At 34.8% G+C, this 21,788-nt stretch overlaps 1 long non-coding RNA gene across 1 annotated transcript; it reads right to left on the bottom strand.

Annotated features, from left to right (window-relative positions):
* Positions 1 to 1,736: 1,736 nt before the first annotated feature.
* Positions 1,737 to 21,780, bottom strand: LOC111767830 (uncharacterized). The gene is made up of 5 exons (XR_002799699.2): positions 21,646 to 21,780; positions 5,200 to 5,466; positions 4,978 to 5,091; positions 3,348 to 3,422; positions 1,737 to 2,161 (listed from the first exon to the last, which is right to left on the bottom strand). It is a non-coding gene; the product is annotated as an uncharacterized lncRNA (long non-coding RNA).
* Between the last annotated feature and the right edge of the window lie 8 nt (positions 21,781 to 21,788).

Below are 21,788 nucleotides of genomic sequence, written 5' to 3'. Positions count from 1 at the left end.
GTGGTGTATAAAATGAAAGCATGGGAGTCCTAATGGTTGAAGCTGCAGAGAGAGGCAGGGTATTATACGCCATGTGACAAGATTTAAAATCTACCCTGTAAGCAATGGGGAACCAGTGAAGAAGTGTATGGAAGTAAGCGATATGATCACACGTCCTTGTTACAAAGATTACTCTGGATGCAGTATGGAGCTTCAACAGGATGGTGTCATTCTAGAAGCAGAAAGGCCAGCTAAGATGATTGTTCCAGGGCAGGTGACAGATGTTTAATGCCTGAGCTAGAAATGTGGCAGTAGGGATGGGGAAGCAAGGAGAGATATGAGAAGTATTTAGGAAAAAAAAGGACCAACAGGCTACAGCAATTGATGCAAAAAGCAAGAGACAGGAAAAAATTCATGACAATCTCAGGTTTCTGGGATGATCATGGAGCCAATCACTACACAAGAAGTAATGGAAGTTGAAAGAATTTAGTGGAAGTTGAGAGGGCTTGGGTTAGGAGAAATATAACGAGTTGCTTTTGTAACATGAGGTTGAATCCAAATGTGAACTAGTATGGTAACTATTTGGGTTATAGAATCAGGGAATGAGTGTGGATTGCTAAAAAGCTTTTAGCAGTTTTAAATATTGAACTAAAATCTAATTATTCTCTGCCTGTCTACTGCTAGCCCAAACATTACAATCAAAGAATGCAAATTAGCAGAAGGGAAGCATGGAAATCAGGAGAGATTTACAGGATTAATACAATATAAGACATTCTCACTTGAAAAAAATGTAGTATTCAATAATAAATTAAAATATGCAAATAACTAGAAAAGAGTGTATAGCCCCCCCTTATCCATGGTTTCACTTTCTATGATTTCAGTTACCCTCGGTCAAGTTGGTCTGAAAATATTCAATGGAAATTTCCAGAAATAAACAATTCATAAGTTTTAAATTGTACACCATTATGAGTAGTATGATGAAATCTTGCATCATCCTACTCCAACTTGCCCAGGATGTGAATCATCCATCTGCCAAGCGTATCCACACTGTATATGCTACCCACTCCTTAGTCAATTAGTAGCCATCTCTGTTATCAGATCAACTGTCATAGTATCACAGTACTTGTGTTCAAGTAACACTTATTTTACTTAATAATGGCCCCAAAGCCAACATTATTATTAGTTATTGTTATTAATTTCTTCCTGTGCCTAATTTATACATTAAACTTTATCACGAGTATGTATGTATAGGAAAAAACAGTATATTTAGACTTAGGTAATATCTGTGGTTTCTGGCATCCACTGGGAGTTTTGGAACATTTCCCCCATGGATAAGAGGAACTACTCCAGTTCTGATATATCATCTCAAGATTTTTGATTTATTAATACTTTTAAAAGCCATAACATTGTAATTATAAGCCTATTACTCTAAAGTACATTGATACAAGATGGAGTCATCAAAACTAGAAGCTAAAGCTTTTCTTTCTTAAAATAGCTAAAGAGTTGGGTCAAACAAAGCTTAATGTTACTCCAATACCTTTGCTTGCATTAACTAGGAACTCCCATGGCTTCTTTGTTCCACAGCAGTAATGTGACTAATTTTTTAGTGAATGACTAATTTTTTTAACTACAGCACCAGAGCGGTACTATTCTGAAAACTTCAGTGTAAAGCCAATGAATAAAAGACCAACTCTACTAAATAAATTAAATATGCATGACCATAGGAAACCCTGTTTCTTAAAAAAAATTCAGAATCATTTCATAAATGCACCTTTATTTTTGGTATCATGTTCCAGTACACTTAGGGCATAAAATTTCTCTGATCAGTCGATCAATGTAGAGATCACTTTCCATTAAGAATATACAACCATACATTATAATCAACTCCTACATTTAAAAATATTAATATTATCAGGTTTTCTTGTGTTAAATATGACAATACAAAAATTTAAAGTTCACTTTCTGAAAACTGAAAAAAAAGTCACAAATCCCACAGAAAAAGACCATTTCTTTACATTGTTGTGGAAGCTATCTTGCAAAAATCTTAATTATAAGGTAAAATCTAAATCTAAAACTAGCTTCGGGCTTTTGTTTTTTGAGATGAAATTGTTGTGTATGGGTGATTCGTCATTCTGCCAAGTTCATGAGTTCATTTTTCTCACTTCTGTTTAGATAGAGTATTCTACATGGATGAACATAAAATAAAATCATTTAATGCTAGAACATTGTCAAAATTCTAATAAAATTGACATTTCTTAAACTACTTCTGTCATTACTTAGATTCAACATACTATCAGCAGTAAAGACCCATGCAGCATTCTCACATGAAATACAATTTCTTTTAAAATTTTTTCATGATTTCTAATTATTTAGTTTTGTTCTACCTGTTCAACCTTGCTGATCTGTCTCCATTGGTGGAACACTATACCATTGCTCCTTTCACCTCTGTTGAATTTTCATTTGTGGGGGTTGGGGTTTATTTATTTATTTAATTGTTAATGTTTCTTATTTGGATGACTGGTCATACACCAAGTAAGATATAATCCTCTTTTAGCAACAACCAATATAATAAAACTGAGGCAACTGTAAGAATTCTAGTATCTTATTTATAGGTTGGTCGTAGCCCTGCTTTAGCGCTGCTAAATCTCAACATTGAAAATAAAGAAGGTAGGTTTTAACAAGGCAGGATGATGATGTTGTCAAGCAATTGTTAACCTTCCATCTAGGATCTCTGACAAGAGGTTACTATTCATGATTGTTTAATTTAAGCACTATTAGAATTAACAGTTTTTTAATCATCCAAATAATAAAAACTGGAGCAACTCCATTTAAAACTGAGTTCTATTCTGATAAAGAGATAAAGATATACATAGCATTTAAATCAGCAGATAATCAAACACACATAATCAACCACCTTCCCAAAATCTGAAACATATTAGGTCACCCCAGAATAAATTAAGGACTGAGCACTTCAGCATTTTAAGAATTTCTTCCTTCCACATGTTTCTGTTCAAGTCTTGTGTAAATGGCTCAACAAAAATGACCCCTGGATTCTCAAACTTATTTAAAGCAATGATCTTAGACCCTTTGACTTCACCGTTGACTTGATCTTCTCTTCAGCTTAGGGTCTACACAGCCTCTAATATTCTTTCCTTTACCTCTAGTTTCAGCCTAGCAATCACTTCTTGAACTTAGTAACAGAGTTTGATTTTCTTCTTTTTTACCTTTGCTGTGTCCTAAAACACGGTTGCTTCTCCCTCTCTGGATCTTTCTATCTGGTTCACTCTGGGAAATCAACCTGCCTGATGAAACTGCAGCCCAGCTACAGCCTCCCCCACAACCTGATTGGTCTGTGAATCCATACTCACCTCTAGATGATCCATACCCCTCTGCCTACCCTGTTTTTTCTTTAGGATTCTTGTTCCTGTCAGTTTATTTTTCTCCTAGAAAAAAGAAAGCTATTAAGGAGTGGTAACATTTCAATTTGTTTGAAATGAATCTAGGAAAAGAGAGGAAGAAAGTAGTTGAGTAGCCGATATGTAACTTCTGGTAGCTACAGGAAATACTATAATCTAGCTTTTCTTATTCCCCGACCAACTGGTTGACTGAGTTGAATTAAGACCCCAATGAGGTAGGTTTTTTTTTCCCAAAGTTAGTACTTATTTTCTAAAACAAGCATTAAAAAGAAAAAAACTCCTTAGTCAATGTTTCAAGCATGTTAGGAAACTAATTCAGTTTTAAAACTGATAAAGGCTATCAAGTGTTTATCCTGTCTCCTAATGTGACTGTACTCCCAAGATAACCAAATCGTTGAAAAGGAAAAGTTCCTCTTTATATAAGTAGGACAACTCTTAAATGAACAAATGATGAAATTAAAATATCACCATTTTGGAACCATCAAGAAATTCATGGAGTTAGACAATGATCGTAATAGGTACTGATGTCACAGAAGGAGGCAAATGTTCATGCCTTCTCATGGATGCACACAATATTACCAATGAAGCGTTTTTATTTTTTAAAAATCAGAATGCTACTTAGCCTCCAGATCAAAGTAGCAATTCATAAGAAATATAGAAGCTAGAGGACAAATTAAATGACACCATGGTATTTAAGTGTGATTTTAGTGCTTAAAATAATACAATAATAAAATAAATTTTAAAACAAAATATTCATAACATAAAATATGGCTCATTGTTTAGAAGAAGTATAATCAATATTGACACTGAAAGCATAGAAAACCACCTTAAATAGGTCTATATTCATTTATTTGCTTTCTTTCAGGGATTACAACACTGTGCTGCCTGTTGTCCAATGTATGAAAATTATATATGAATTACATATGAAACTCCATACATTTTATTCAGTTTTCTAGTTGTTTATAGCAGGAAGTAAGCCCAGACCCTGTTAGTCTCTCAAGGCTGGGAGATGAACTCCCCCCTCCTCTTTTTATTAACTTGATCTTTAATATCTTGAAACAACACTTTGGTGAATCAAAACCCAGAATGCCCTCCAGCTACAGAACACAAAAATATAAGCACCCTTTTAAGGACAGACACACAGTAAATAACAAGAAAAATGACTGTGTTTGCTATAAAGATGTTGAGAAAATCTTTCATGACATGATAGTTTCAGGGAGAAGGACCTAGTTGAGGTGTTTCTCTGTCATCTTAGTATCAGCATTAATTATACTTATAAACCAGACATATTTTAAGTTATGGACAATTTCAGCATCAAAATTACCCTATTTGTCCCTATAAATTAGCACTATAATTTTGGAGTTTAACCTACGGCTTATCCCTTAAAAAAGCATAGGACCTTGTGGCATCCATTTTGTATACTAAACTTCGTCCTGCTTCGATCTTATTTTCCTGCCTTTCTTTTCCCTTTGCCTCATTTATTTTCTAATTTTATCCTACAACATATTGTTTGTATATTTTTAAACTTCAAAATAGTTCCACTATTCCATGTGTGATTTTGAAATGTTTTCATTTTTCCTACCTTGAATAGATGCAAGGTTCCATTTCACATAAAAATCAAACCTCAGTGTCCAAGTCTCTCACTATCCATTTGTAGAGGCTTACAACTGTCCTTGGTCATCAGAGAGAGGATCGCCTTTAAGAAGATGTATTGGATGGAGTTGTGAGACTGACATAGACAAGTTTTAATTGGGACCTAACACTATATGGGCAAAAACTGGTTTTTGCTAAACAAGAAACTCACAGTTTTCTGAAACTTTGGCAAAGGCTCTTAGTTTCTCCAGCACATTCTCTTTTGCCTCATGGTTCTTTCAATTTCTTCTCTTTGGCCCACACACTCTAACCAGTTCATCCAAGCAAGAAAATTAACATTGCATGTGTGTATTCTAAGATTTCTGAATTCTGCATTAGCCAGTGGCTATTTTTCTTCTCCTCCTTTTTTTCTTTGTTTATTTTTTTAATACTTTCTGTAGCCTTTATGCTCTGCTCTGACTGATTCTTGTCCTTTTATCTGGGGAAGAGAAGAAGCTCTCAGGATTCAGGTGAAAGTATTGGAGGGGACAAGGAAAGGAGAAAGATATTCTTATTTTATATTATGTAAGTTTCATGTTCTATAATATTATCCTGCCACACTGCATTGCGTTCTTTGGGATAGATAGATAATTGTATGAGAAGGAAAGTGAAAAATGAGTAGGTAAATCAACTGAAATTTTTTTTAACATGATTACCATTATCATTATATTAGAGAAAATTAGGTTCACTCTAATAATACAGAGAACCCATATTTACAGTAGCCCAAATACACAAGTTTTGTTTTTTATTCCTTTTCACTCAAGGAAAAGCCTAGACTTGGTATGACAATTCAATGAAGTAATCAAGGACCAAAACTCCTTCAAAATTTTTACTTTACCATTACTTTCTGTGACCTTCATCTGTATGTTTTTAAATATTACTGGAGCTTCTGCCATTATGTCAACATTCCAGCAAATAGGAAGGAGGAAGGGTAAGGAGGCACATTCACTTAAACATAACTTGCACCGACCACTTTCATTTATATCTCTTTGTAAAAAATTAGTAAGGTGACCAACCTATCTATAAAGGAGGCTAAAATAATCTGTATTCTTGGTAAGTCATAGTTTTAGCTGTCCCAGCTTAAAAAATCGTGATTCTTGTACAATATCAGATGAAGAAAACAGGTAATGGAAGAAACTCTCAGTCTCTGTCACAGTTATTATAGAATTGTCAACGTAGGATATTGTACACTAAAGGAGAGAGTCTGGAACTAAAAAGCTCAGCAATCAATTATTCAAAGGATAAAAAAAAGTGAACCAATTAGAGATAAGTTATGGAGGCAGGCAATAATGAGCAAAAAGAGGTTAGTGACCCAGGAGCTAACTAAATGCATGCTGAACCCCTCAAAGACCTACTTTGACATTTCATTGGACCAGATTTGGTATTTTAAACAGGAGATTCAGAAATGGAAAGTAGAGAACGTTTTAAACTATCCTTGAAAAATATTTCTTTTAGATTAAATAGAAAATAATGATGGTAAGTGGATACTCACCACTTCTTCATGCAAGAAATCTGAAATAGACTTCTAAGGCATTTGGGGGCAGGGGTGGGGACCTGCTATACTTTTTATCTTGTGGAATAAGATAGTCTATGTAGACCATCCATCCACTACCCTAGTTTCACAGGTGAGGATCCTGAGGTTCAGGAAGATGAAGTGACTTACCCAGGGCCTGTACAGAGCTAATAGGTTTTAATATTTGTACTAGATATGGAAGCATTCTGATTCCTATTCCATGGATTTTAAATCTACTTAAATATTCTCTTGGAAGCATCTAGTTATTCATCAAATTTTAGCTTCCTCATTCTTGGAAAGGTCTCAGCACATCAATTTAGAATTCTTATTCTCAGATCTATGTAACGTTGAGTCAAAAAGCGAATTTAACCAAGAATCATTTTATATTAGCTAAATTCTGCATTTTTATGAGGATTCATTTACTCCATTGCTCAATCTGACTTCATGGTCACACAAAAGCAGCTTTTTATTCATCTTCTACTATTAGTAATAGTCTTGAATATTAAGAAAGTCTGACTTTGCTGTTTCCTATTCAATACATTCTGAATTTAACCAGGTACTCAATCCCACTCCACATCTGTTACTTAACATGAGGGCACAAATTTCACATAGACTGCTTAACAGCCTGGATATTTTGCTAGATGCCGGAGAATAAAATAATGAGCAAAACTAGATGTGGTAACTGGTAACACTGAGTTTAGAGTTTAATAAGGAGGCAGATATTAAATAAGCACACTAATGGCTATATAATTTTAAAATTTATTTAAGGAAAATAACATGACCCAGTGGAAGCACATAATAAAGACTTTCAATGAATATTTATTGAATGAATTTGGGAGCATAGACCATGTATGGTGACTGTTAGGACTGGTATCAAGTGAGATGGTGAAGTTAAGATGCACGAAATTGTCAAGGACCTTAAATGGCAGAGTAGGTGCTTATACATTGCATAACAAAATGTATAGATAAAGTAAGCCATTAAAGGTTGTAAAATGGAAGAATGATCTGATCCCATTTATGTTTTGGGAAGAAAGTTTTGATAACAGTGAGAAGATAACATGGTTGGCTGTAAAACTAGGAAATCAGGAAGATCGGTTTGCTGGCAATTGCAATGGTTTAGGTAAGAGATAATGAGGGCCTGAATCTAGGTAGTGAGACAAGAGAAGCAGGAATGAATTTGAAAGACATTTCATGGATACTTACGATGGGAATTGGTAACTAATACTAAAATGTCAGAAATAAGAGAGATGAGTGATTGAAGTTAACCAAATGTTTCTTGTTTGGATGACTAAGGTCACGCCAGTAAATAAGACAGAACAAAGAGCAAGTATTGTAAAAAGATCTAAGGAATTAAAAAAGCAGTTCCTAATATTGGACCTGGTCTGTTACACACAGTTAGGCCTCAATGTTTATTGCAAGTCAGTTTGATGCTCACAGCTAAGCCATGTTGTTCTGCTCTTGAACATAAACAATTTCACTAAACATCAACGTCAAACAAGGTAACTCTGAGACCGTGACTAAATAAGACAAAAAGATGATCATTGTAAAACCCAGAAAATACCAAACATTCCCCTTCCTCAGCTAAAATGAGTGACTGCTGCTTCTTTACCAATTACAGCTTCATCCTCACACTAATTGGCCCTCCTATACATGCAGTTTATTGAGATACCCAATCACAGATTTGCCCTCTGCTCTCTGATAGCACCCAACCTAGAGCTCACCTCTGCTTCCTTAGATCCTTTCCAAAATTACTCAAACTAAACCCAAATTCTATAATAAGATCTTTCTAACATCCTCTTAGTGAGACACCCTACATTTCAGTATGCTGTGCATTCTCTCTCATTGCAACCAGTAATAAGCTAAATTTGTTTAACTATAAGTGTGCTTCAGTGATCTTTGGCTTGAAGTCATTGATGTAGAATGGGCCAAATATTAGACAATTACAATCTTGAAGTGCCTCTGGGCATATAAGAGACAGCTGGAAATTCAGTTTGGGAGTGCCGATAAAAGGAAGGACTGGATATATATATTGGAAGTTATCGACTTTTATGCCAATATTTCCCAAACTAGTATACACAGTTTCAGTAGATTAAATAAATGCACCATGATGTGATCTGTGCTCCAATAAGATTGGAAAGGACTAGTTTAAACATGGTTGAGAGGGTTCTCTACTTCAGAACTATCATAAGATTTACTTTACTTCATGAATGTTACTTTACACTATGAATCATACAAAAAATTTTAAATGTATTTGATTATAGATTTTTCTAGCTAGACCTGTCACTGTGAAGTATTGCACAGAGCATAATTTAAGAAGTTGAAACATTAAGAGTATATGAGATTCCCTCAAAGAGTAAATATACACCAAAAGAAGAAAAACCAAGAAGATAATCTGTTGCAAAACACAGCCATTATTAAAAGTTAACTTATATAAACTTATAATTAAATAAATTATATTAGAAACAAAGTAATTGATACTCAAAACTCATCTCTTTCTAATTTTTTACTACATCATATTATCTATGGTCTCGAGGTTATGACTGTTTGACCTGTACAGTAGATTCTATAAAATAGAGTGCTATTGCACATCTCTTTTGATCTGTCTGCTTAGTGATAGCTCTTTGGCAGCTTGAAATAGGTAATGGTGGGAGTATTTATACCATGGATAACATCAAATGCCATATATCAGGTCTTGATTTATTGTTTTATTGATTGACTCTAGACTTAGGATAGTGAAGGAAGAGAAAATGTTAATAATGCAGATTAAATTTAAATGTTTACTATGTCTATATTCATTCTTTGTAAATAGTACAATGTTCTTCCAGTATTCAAAAACCATTATGCAATTCAGCAAAGAAGTTTCTCTTGTCATTTATGAACAAATGAAGTTTCAACATATGTCTTCATGATTTTCACCTTCATCTACTCATTAACATAAATGAAAAATACCAACCAATATTCATGTCAGAACTATACTCATTCATCACTTGAAACCATAGTTTGGCCAGGGATACGAGAGTTCAGCAAAAATCAATGAAAGCATTCTGTGAGAATCAACTGGCTCTATTACAATACAACTTGACTAAATTGTATATTTTAGTATTATTTGTAAATTGTGTGCTATATGTCTTCTATACCAAGAAAATTTATAATAAACATACACATATTAATAAACATATATATATTTACATATGTATACACACATATGAATACTTTTTTTACAGAAAGCAAGTTGATAAACATATACCAGCATATACTGATATATGTGCCACAAAAATGTTCTCACAAAGATCCATAAGTGACCATGTATGAGGATGTTCAATGTTATTTATGATGTCAAGGATAGCCATCAACCATTAGGACAGTAGGTAGGTAAAATGAAAACTGTACACCAGGCAACAATTAGAAGCATGAGATTACAGTTACGTAGTAAAATAACCCTTAAAACATAACAGTGTAAAATTTTAAACATAATTAGGTAATACATATTTTGTAAAAACACCTGCCCCCTCAAAAAAATACATATCAAATACAATAGAACTTTTCCTTATCAGGGTGGAGGGTGGGAAACAGGAGTGGGTAAAGGAATACATAAGTAAAATAAGAAAGGAAACTTGCACTAACCAATGATGAAAGTGTGCTATGAACTGAGGCGTCTGACTAACTCAAACCTGAGATCACCCCAACTTCTGAGGGGGAAAATCACCTCACATTGAATAATACAGACTAAGGCTAAAAACGGAAGTTGATAAATGGGCCCCTGGGCAAGTGTGAGGAGTGGGATGTTAAAGAAGTATTTCAGGTCAAGAATCCACCTCTACAATTCAACAGGAAATGTCAAAGGAAATACAAAGTTTTTAGTATGTTTTATGACTGTAAAGTTTTAGCAAGTAGTACACCTGGAGATGACAGCAAGGACCAGATCATGAAGAGTCTGATACACCATAAGAAGTTTAGTTTTTATCCTGAAAGCAATGAAAAACCAGTGAAAGATTTTATGGAGGGAATGAGATGATTAGACGTATCTAAAAAATTCCCTGGCAATGTGAAGAATAGATGCACAGTGCTAAGTGAAGACAGGAAGACAACTTGGAAGGCTACTACAGAATCCAGGAGAGAAATGAGAAGGGCCTAATTGAAAGCACCAGCTGTGGGGATAGAAATAAGGAGATTCAGGAGAGAGTTGAAAGAAGGAAAGTCTAAATAATTTTTTTATTGGCTAGTTCTGTGGGAGCAGGAGTTGAATGAAGGAAGAAGTCAAAGATGATGGTGTGGTTGATAATTCCCTTTACTGAGATTAGGAGTTCTTGTTTGTTTGTTTAATATCACTGCCTCAAGAGCAAATAGTGAGTTCAGTTGCAGACATATCAACTTTAAGGACCTCTGCGATATTAGTATACCAGTGACAGAACCTATTGTACATCCAGAACAAATCATTTTTAATACTACCATCCTCTACACAAAAAAGTTTTCAGACATAGCTATAAAAAGAAAGAAGAATAATGGCCAGAAAAGAAGGCATACAATGAAATTTTTTTTTTTTGAGGAAGATTAACCCTGAGCTAACATCTGCTGCCAATTCTCCTCTTATTTTTTTTTTTCCTGAGGAAGACTGGCCCTGAGCTAACATCCGTGGCCATCTTCCTCTACTTTAAATGTGGGACATCTGCCACAGCATGGCTTGACAAGTGGTGCATAGGTCTGCGCCCAGGATCCAAACCGGCAAACCCTGGGCCACTGAATCGGAACATACAAACTTAACCCCTGTGCCACCTGGCAGGCCAGTGAAATAATATTTTATTGAACTTTGTATATAAAATCATGCAGTAAAAAAATTTTAAAGCTAAAAGAATTAATTAAATTCTAGAATATAAAAATATTTTAAAAGTAATGGAACAATACTTTTTAGTTATATTAATATGTTCATTAAAAGGCGGAAATTTATTCCTACATATTGCTCTGTCACAGCATTCAATAATAACATTATTCTTTTTGTGTTTAAGCTTGAACATCTGTATATTTGTCACAAACTTCATCAACAATTGATCTTATTCACATATTCATGTTTATTAGATAGTATAATCAGATTTGTCAATTTCTCTTCACTTATAGTTGAACACCTTTAATTAATTCTAACGTTGATATTTCTTTCACATGTAGCAACACATATGCAACCAGTGAAAAAACTCTTAAACATTAGAATAAATTTGGCAGAGATTCATTATAATCCTATTCACAATAAATTCCAAAAATTTTTATACTACCCATGTCTCTGTTTCTTCAGGATATATGCTAGTAGCGTGGAATGGCTCTTCAGTCAAGAATATTTCCACTACAATATTTTCACCATAAAATTATTCATAGATTTCTATAATACTAGTAACAACTACAGAAGTTTTTCTTCTGCAAATATCAGAGAAAATGGCTGAATGATAACAAACATGGACATTATTTGAGTTGAAAAAATAATGGGGCTTCTTTCTCTAACCCTAATTCTTACCAGAGAAAAGGCATTGAATTCCTTCAAGGAGAGGCTAAATGACCTGCTAAATTTAACACCCCAGGCTATACATCTTATCTCTTTCCTGGTCTCTGTGGACAAGTGACCCAGAAGTCTGCTACGAATTTCTTGCTCATTGATGGTCATGTTCAAATTAAAAATGTTTCTCTGAACAGGCTTTTACATCATTCACTTCATTCTATCCCAAATTTCCATCTTTATATTTAAATATAACTTCAGCAAAATTTCCTTTAAATATTACTCATTTACGAATCCATAAATTCCCAGGTATTTTGAAACTTGCTTCTCCCAGTCTATTAGATTCATGAAGTTTGATTTTTGTATCAGAAGATTTTGCTTCATTTTTTAAAAATTTCAATAATTTAAGTGAACTATCTTTTTTGTTTGTGTAAGAAAGATTGTCCCTGAGCTAACATCTGTGCCAATCTCCTTCTACTTTATGTGGGAGGCCACCACAGAGTGGCTTGATGAGCACTGTGTATGTCCATGCCCAGGATCTGAACTGACGAACCCATGGCCACTAAAGCAGAGTGTGGAACTTAACCAGTACACCACGAGGCAGGCCCAAGAGAACTATAATTTTTAAAAGGCGTGTGTGTGGGAAATATATTTAAGAAATTTAAAAGTTTTTAATTTCCATGTCTAACAATGTTTTTGGAAAGTTGAAGAGTTTATGAAAAATTCTTTAGGCACTTTATTTATGAAATAGAGTGTCTTTTACTACGTTGCTTTTATTTACATAATTTCCTCTGCTGGGACTTCGCTTCCTATTCTACAGCTACCTATTGAAGTGCCACCCTTCTTTCAAAATAGAACTCAAAACCCTCCTCTTCTAGGAAGACTTCTAATCAAAGTGCTCTCTCGCTTCCCTACAATACTCTTTCTGCAGCACTTAATACAGTTCGTCTTGATGTTAGAATTATTGAAGTTACTACTCTGTAAATCCATGATGAATGTGGACAAAGACAATGTTTTAACCATTTTTTTTTTATCTGCTACTGAAACTAGCACAACACTTTGCAAAATCGATGCTCAAAAATGTTGATTAAAATTTATCAAAGCCAATCACTGTATTGAAGTTGAGTCTGACTTGGGCTTTAATAATGTTTTCTGAACTTAGCTTTAAATTAGTATAGGCTTTATTGCATAATCTTGAACCTATCTTGGGATAACTGGTAAATAATGGAATGAAATAAATCATATATATGAAGGGAATTATAGTTTATAAAGTGCATCAGTTCACTAGTTACTGAAAAATCAATAAATAATTAGGTGAATGGGAAAGAATGGCACAGTGGTTATAAATCATTAATGTAATTTATACATTCATATCATAGAGTTGTTATAAAACTGCCACTAGTGATTTTATTCAAGAGACTTGGGTTGCCCTCTTATTACCTCTATGACCTTAGGCATATTTGCTATTCAGAAGACACGAACCCCTCATACGTACCATGTCTATCTCACAGTTACTGTCAAGATCCAATGAGATAATGGAAAATAACAGCAGTTTAAATTATCGAGAGGTAAATATTCATCAAGAACTCCACACTGTGTTTTCATTTAATCATCACAACAATCCTATGAGGGTGACTATCATTGCCATTTTATAAGTAAAGGAAACTTGTCACAGAGAGCTTACATAATTTTCCCAAGGGCAGGAAGCTATTAAGAGAGAGAATTAGAATTTGATGTCATAGTCTGATTCCAGAGCCAAAATTCTTAGCCAACACTAAATTGCTAAATGACTGTCAGCCCCATCCCTTCAGAGTTTGTATAACTTGGCTATATAACATTAACTAGCTATTTCAAATTTTTAAGATCTAAAATTCCTAGAATGGAGACTTGTTTTAAGATTTTCTAGAGATATAAAGTAACAAATCTAATCAAAACACTACATAAAAATTCAAATGAAACAGGCAAAATAATCTGTTAGAGGATTGATTTAGTAAACACATTAGCCCAGTGACTTGCCAATCACCTGTCTCCTATACAGTAATTAGTTACACTCTTTAGTATGTTATATATGTAAAGCATTGAATCTTAAATAAATCCATTAGTGCTTCACTTAGAGGGTTTATTACTGCTTAGTAGTTCACTTCAAATCAAAAATTGAAATCTGAGGGGTTAATCTTAAGCATTAAAGAAATACAAAACCTGATAGATCCATCTATTTTCCTTCTAACTCAGAAAATGCCATCAAGAGCCATTCATTTAGATTGTTTTCTTTAACATCCCAAGTTTCAATGGTAATGTGAAATTTTTGGAGAACAACACTGCCACCCAGGGGATAAAGGATTGAAAATGCAGAGCCAGAATAACTGAAAAACACTGCAGCGGTTCTTAGCCGAAAATGAAACACTCACTTGTGTTGCCATCTGTTGAGAGGTGAATCAGTAATAACACTGCACGTACTAAAGATTGTAAATGACATGCTTAAAAAAATGACAGGATCCCCAATAATAACTTCTTTTTTACCTACTCATTCAAGTAAGAGAAAGGTATAGCATTAAAATCACCTTGTTAGTACTAGCCCATAGCGTTCTCTTTTTTAAAACCATTTTACTGAATATGATATAGAAAGCTGTACATAATTAACATATACAACTTGATGACTTTGCAGATAAGTATACACTGTGAAACCATCACCACAATCTGTGCCGCTAGCATATCTATCATCTCCAAACGTTTCCTCCTGCCTCTTTATTATTTTAATGATAAAAACACTTAATCTATCCTCTTAGCAAATTTTGAAGTATACAGTATTCTTAACTATAGACACGATGCTGTACAATAGATATCTAGGACTTATTCATCTTGTATAACTGAAACTTTGTACCCTTTAACTAATACCTCCCTATTTTCCTCTCCTTCCAGCCTCTGGCAACCATCATTCTCCTCTTTGTTTCTATGAGTTTGACTGCTTTAGAATCCTAATATAAGTGGTATCATGTAGCATTAGTCCTCCTGTGCTTGGCTTATTTCACTCAGCACAATGTCCTCCAGTTTCATCCATACTGTCACAAATGGCAGGATTTCCTTCTTTTTTAAGGCTGAATAATATTCTATTGTTTGTGTATATCACATTTTCTTTATCCAATCTTCCCTCAATGGACATTTAGGTTGCTTCCATGTCTTGGACATCGTGAATAACACTGAAATGAACATAGGAAATGCAGATATCTCTTCAAGATCCTGATTTTGATTCCTTTAGATATATACCCAGAAGTGAGATTGCTGAATCATATGGTATCCTATTTTTAATTTTTTAAAGAACTTCCACACTTTTGTCCATAGTGGCTGCTTCAATTTACATTCCCACAAACAGTGTACAAGGGTTTCCTTTCCTCCACATCATCACTAATATTGCTATCTTTTGTTTTCTGATTATAGGCATCCTAACAGATGTGAGGTGATATCTCATTGTGGTTTGAATTTGTGTTTCCTAGATAATTACTGATGTTGAACACTTTCATATACTTGTTGGCTATTTGCTGGCTTCTTTGGAGAAATGTCTATTATGGTCCTTTGCCCATTTTTTACTTGGGTTGTCTTTTTGCTATTGAGTTGTATGTGTTCCTTATATATTTTACCTTTATTACATTATTATATTACATTAATTTAAATCTTACATTTAAACATTTAATGCATTTTGATTTGATTTTTGTATATGGTGTAAGATAAGGATCCAATTTAATTCTTTTGCATGTAGATAACCAGTTTGTACACCACCATTATTGAAGAGACTATCTTTTCCCTGATGTGTATTCCTGGCATCCTTGTGGAATATCAGTTGTCCTTATATGTATGGGTTATTTCTGAACTATTTATTCTCTTCCGTTTGTATATATGTCTGTTTTCATGCCATTACCATACTGTTGTGATTACTGTAGCTTTGTAATATATTTTGAAATCAGCAGCGTGACTCTTCCAGCTTTAATTTCCTTGTTCAAAATTGTTTTAGTTATTTGGGATCTTTTAAGGTTTTATTTGCATTTTAGGATTTTTTTTTTCTATTTCTGTTTAAAATGTCTTTGAGATTTTGATAGGGAATGCATTGATCCTATACATCGCTTTTGAGTAGTATAAACATTTTAACAATATTAATTTTTCCAATCCATGAATATGGGATGTGCTTCCATTTATTTGTGTCTGCTTTAATTTCTTTCATCAGTGTTTTATAGTTTTCAGGGTATAAGTTTTTCATCTACTTGGTTACATCTATTTTTAAGTATTTTATTCTTTCTGATGCTATTGTAATTGGGATTGTTTTTTTAATTTCATTTTTAGATAGTTCATGGTAAGTGTATAGAAACACAATTGATTTTTGTTTGTTGATTTTTTTATCCTGCAACTTTACTAAATGTGTATATTAGTTCAAACAGGGTTTTTGTGTGTGTGGAGTCTTTAGAGTTTTCCACATATAACGTCATGTCATTTGAAAAGAGATAATTATATTTTTTCTTTTCCAATCTGGATGCCTTTTATTTCTTTTTCTTGCCAAATTACTCTGGCTAGGACTTCCAGTACTATGTTTAATAAGAGTGGTGAGAGTAAGCATCTTTGTCTTGTTTCTGACATTAGAGGAAAAGCTTTCAACATTTCACCATTGAGTATGATGTGAGCTGTGAGCTTGTCATATATGGCCTTTGTTATGTTGAGGTACATTCCTTCTATACCCAATTTGTTGAGAGTTTTTATCATGAAAAGACGTTGAATTTCTCATTTTGTTCATGTATTGTTTTCCTGATTTCATTTGCTTTTGTAGCTCTATTCTCTCTTAGCTCACTGAGCTTCTTCAAGATGATTATTTTGAATTCTTTGTCAGGCAGGTCATAGATTTCCAATTCTTTAGGGTCAGTTACTCAAGCTTTATTTTATTCCTTTGATAGTGTCATGTCCCCCTGATTTTTCATGATCCTAGTAGCCATGCCTTTTCATCTGCACATTTGAAGAGGCAGTCACCTCCGGTAGACTTTATAGACTCGCTTCAGCATGGAAAGTCATTCACCAGTCAGCCTAGCCATAGATTCTGGGTAGGCCAATTTGCAGCATCCACAGGCAGGATGGCTGGTGGGGTCTGTGGGTAGAACAGCTGGTGGAGTCCATAGACAACTGGGCCTACTGTTGGGGTCCTCAGACAGGTGGGCCTAAGGCTAGAGTCCATAACTTTCTAACAGCTACAATAAAACTAGAACCTAGGTGGGGAAAATGTTTAAAGTGGAAAACAATATATCAAAGCAACAGAAATTGAAAGGGCAAATGATAAAATTCAACAACCATTTCTACTCATAAAGTAATGGCTAGAAAAATAGAATAAAACTACTTGAATTTTATTAAACTATTCACCATAACAAACACCAAATATCATTTCAAATGGTTGAATGTTAAAGCCATTCCCATTAAAATCAGGAACTAGCCAAGGATACTCACTATGACTGTTACTACTTATCATTATTTCAGAAGTTCTAGAAAATTTAATAATAAAATAAAATAATTAGTACACTGAAAATAGATGTAATTCTTTCTGATAATATGATTGTATACCTAGAAAATTCTCCTCCCTCAAAAAGAAAAAAACACTTAGATAAGGATGGCATAACAAATATACCAAAAAAAAAAAATTCATAGCTCATCTCTATACTGGCACTACCAGCCAATATAGGCAAAAATGAGAGAACATATACCATTCAAAATTGCAACAGAACCATTAGAATATATTTTAAATTTTACTTGTTTTAAAAGTTTATACTAGCACGTAGTACAAAATTTAACAGATACAAAAAAGTACATGGTAGAAAGACTTTACCTATGTTCCTTAGCCACTGACTTCCCCTCCGGGGAACAAAGATGTTATACAATCAAATAAATGTAATGTGTGTATCTACATATCATTCCTCCAAACACACACAAATAATAGCATCCCATAGTGTAATGCCACTTGCTTTACTCATTAAACAATATATTATAAAGAACCTTCCATTCCATAAATAAAGAGCTGATTATTCTTCTTAATGGACCTATTAACTTAATTAGTTATGTGTTGATTGGCAGGTTGCCTCAAATCTTTTGTTATTACAAGCAGTTAATAATGAATATCCTTGTATATGCAACATTAATTTGTACCAATATAACTGTACATATTTTTCTAGAAGTAGAATTGTTACTTCAATGGCAAGTGTATTTATTTAACAGCTTTATTAAGGTATAATTGACACACAATAAACTTCACATAATTAAAGTGTACAGTTTGATATGTTTTGACATATGTATACAATGTGATACCATCAGTAAAATCAAGATAGCTTGATAAGGGGTGCATAGGTCCGTGCCCAGGATCTGAACTGGCTAACCCTGGGCCACCGAAGCAGAGCACGTGAACTTAACCACTACACAACCAGGCCAGCCCCCTGGAAGTTTCAAGTTTTACATTTAGGTGTATGATACATTTCAAGTTGTTTTTGTATTTGGTGTGAGATATGGGTCAATTTTTTTTCATATGGATATCCAATTATTTCAGCACAGTTTTGTGTGTGTGTGTGTGTGTCATGAAGATTGGCCCTGAGCTAACATCTGTGCCAATCTTCCTCTATTTTACGTCAGATGCCACCACAGCATGGTTTGATGAGCAGTGCTACATCAGTGCCTGGGATCCAAACCCTCGAACTTGAGGCCGCCAAAGTGGAGTGTGCAAACTTAACCACTACACTACTGGGCTGGCCCCTCAACACAATTTTTGAAAAGACTGCTCTTCCCTCACTGAATTGGCTTTGAAACTTTGTTGAAAATTAGTTGTCCATATGTATAGGTCTATTTCTCAATTCTATTCTGACTGCTAAACATCCATGAGTTTAGTTGTAATCTAGAAACGTATGACTACAATTTTTGAAAGTGCAAAATGATAGAAATGACAATCATCAGGCATGTTATATAGGAAAAGATTACTTTTGAGGTAATTTTCTTTTCTCAAAGAAAAGAGGTATTATAGACTGAATTCTGTTCCTCCAAAATCCATATATTGAAGCTCTCACCCTCAACATGATGGTATTTGGAGATAAAGTCTTTAGGGAGGTAATTAAGATATAATAAGGTCACAAGAGTTGAGCTCTAACCCAATACAATTGGTATCCTTATAAGAATAGGAAGAGAGACCAGAGAAGTCTCTCTCTAGGTGTGCATATTGGAAAGGCCATGTGAGGACACAACAAGAAGGCTGCGTCTGCAAGCCAGAAAGAGAACCCTCACCAGAAACAACCCTGAGGGCACCTTGATCTTGGATTTCTAGCTTCTAGAACTGTAAGAAAATAAATTTCTGATGTTTAATCCACCAAATCTGTAGTATTTTGTTATGGCAGCCTGAGCAGATGAATAACCAGTGGGATTTGAGAAACTTGAAATTGGAAAACTTGAGTCCCATTGTACACACTTGTGGATCCTTACTTCCACTAATTGGAACACTATAATAAAGAAGAAAAAGGTCTCAAACTAGTTGCTTTTAATGATAATAGTTTTGTTGTTTCACATATCTGACAGCATTTAAATGATGAAGATCAGCCCTTCAGGAATAAAAGGAGAAAGTGTTGCTTTCTAGAGAAAGTGGTAGCTGATTAACACACATACAGCATTATTACCAGGAGAACTGTGTGTTACTTAATGAGAGCAGGTTAGTACAATCGTCTCTGTAAAGAATCAAAATAATTTTTGAGATTTTAGCATCAAAAAGGGGAGATGAATTGACATGTTCATGATATATCAAGGACAATGAAAAACTGCCAGTTGATTTAAAAATAAACATCTAAGGTTGCTGAGAGCTTATAGTGTAAAAGAACAGAGGGTACACAATAAATTCCAAATTAAAGTAGACTACTGTAAATAATATAAGAATGAACTGCTGCTGAGAATAATTAACTTCTGTTGGGGACTATGGAAAGGATTCTTAAAAAGAATGGATGGAATTTGACCTGGTCTTGAAGGGTAGCACTGAAGAAAGCGGATCTGGCAGGGGAAGCATCATAGGCAAAGGAGGGAGCTTGGGCCAAGAAAAGGTAGAAAACAAATGCTCAGCCTAAGGAAACTGTGGTGGCTAGATAAATGAGATATTGGAGGACAAGAGGGATGGTGAAGAGAAAACACTAACGTCTTTAAAGAGCTACAGACAAACTTCATATTAAGAATATATCTTCTGAAGCATTATGAACCATAACAACACTTTTCTTTAAAATTAGAAGACACATTTTCCATAAAGCTCTACATTTATCTTTAAGATGTCTTTTCCTATGTATTTATGTGTGGAGTGCCTACTACCCACCTGGGTTGAAAAAGCTCCCATATTCCAAGAGCTCAGCTTAAACGAGGAGAAGATTACAGCATGTGATTTATTAACGGCAAAACTACCTTTATGCAACACTAGTCAAATAGGAAGTCAGCCGTTAATCTGTTTGTGCCCAAATCACACGTTAAACTAAAAGAATACCAATCCAAATACAAGTCTGAGTTACTGTAAGTGGAGTACAGAATTGCAAGTTAATAGCATGGGCTCTGGACAGAGCCATCTTCTTGCACAGAGGCTCAGAAGTGGGCCTGGCTTAAATGGTCTTTTATCACAGTCTTGAAATTCTTAATAATTTTATCTATGAACTTGAGTTTTGTAAGTGAAGCCCAGTAGGACAATGAAACATATGCCAAGAGCTAAGTCACAGGTCATGTGTGGTCCTGCCTCCCACATCCTCTCAGACAGGTTCCCCTGGTTCCCCACTTTCTTGCCACTGCCCAGCAACTGCTGTCGTATTGTTCCAGCACATGCACCCCTCCCTGAGTCCCAAGCACCTGTCAGGGTCTGCATAGTCCCACCAGCACCCATGTGCTTGAGGGAGCATCACACTAAATGCCAAATTAAAAACACATGACAGGTAAAGAGACACCATGGAAGAAAAGACGAAACTTTTTCCTACTTTTTGAATGAGGGGTCCTGCATTTTCATTTCGCACTGCCCCCTACCCCGGGATTATGTAACCAGCCCTGGAGTCCTGTAGCAAGGGTCGCCCTCTGCTGGGAAACTCTGGGTAAGACACTTGGCTCCTAGAAAGTCAGCTTCCACCTCTATAAAATAAGTATAATAATTTCTATCTCATTGGATTTCTGTGAATATTTTGGAGATAATTCATGCAAAGCGTTTGCCCCAGAACTTGACCCATTTTAACGCTCAGTACTACCAGGTGTTAATGATTAATTAATATATTATCTAATTCAGACTCATTCCCTCAAGTCTCCTTCACCTGCAGGTTAATACTTCAAAACAGCCCTTCACACAGGCAGCAGCAAATGAGCATCCTCGTTTTGCTTTAAACGTTCATTAGCTAAATTTAAACCTTTTTACGGGGTCATAAAAATATGTCCACGTCCAGCTATAAGGTGAGCTGGAACAAAAAACTGTATCTAATAAGGCGTGCTTGTTAGAAGCGGCGGAATCTTTACAAACACTACGTTAAAAATTCGGGTCAAAAATTGGTCACCCAAGTGATCCTACTTAAAAGCTTTTTCACACGCCTCCCATCCACCCGGGACACAAAAACCAAGGTCCTTACAAAGCCAGGCCTCGTCTGCAGAAGAATATAATAACGTCAGCATCCTGAAAAACTTTTAAACGTGGCAACAGCTTGCAGAGCGCCCTGTGGAGCACCCGCCGGTGTCTGGTTTCCATAGGAACGCGCGATTCCGGCGCATCGCA

Source organism: Equus caballus, chromosome 14, assembly GCF_041296265.1.
Source record: "Equus caballus isolate H_3958 breed thoroughbred chromosome 14, TB-T2T, whole genome shotgun sequence".
NCBI lineage: Eukaryota > Metazoa > Chordata > Mammalia > Perissodactyla > Equidae > Equus > Equus caballus.
This window is presented reverse-complemented; position numbering and strand designations above follow the sequence as displayed.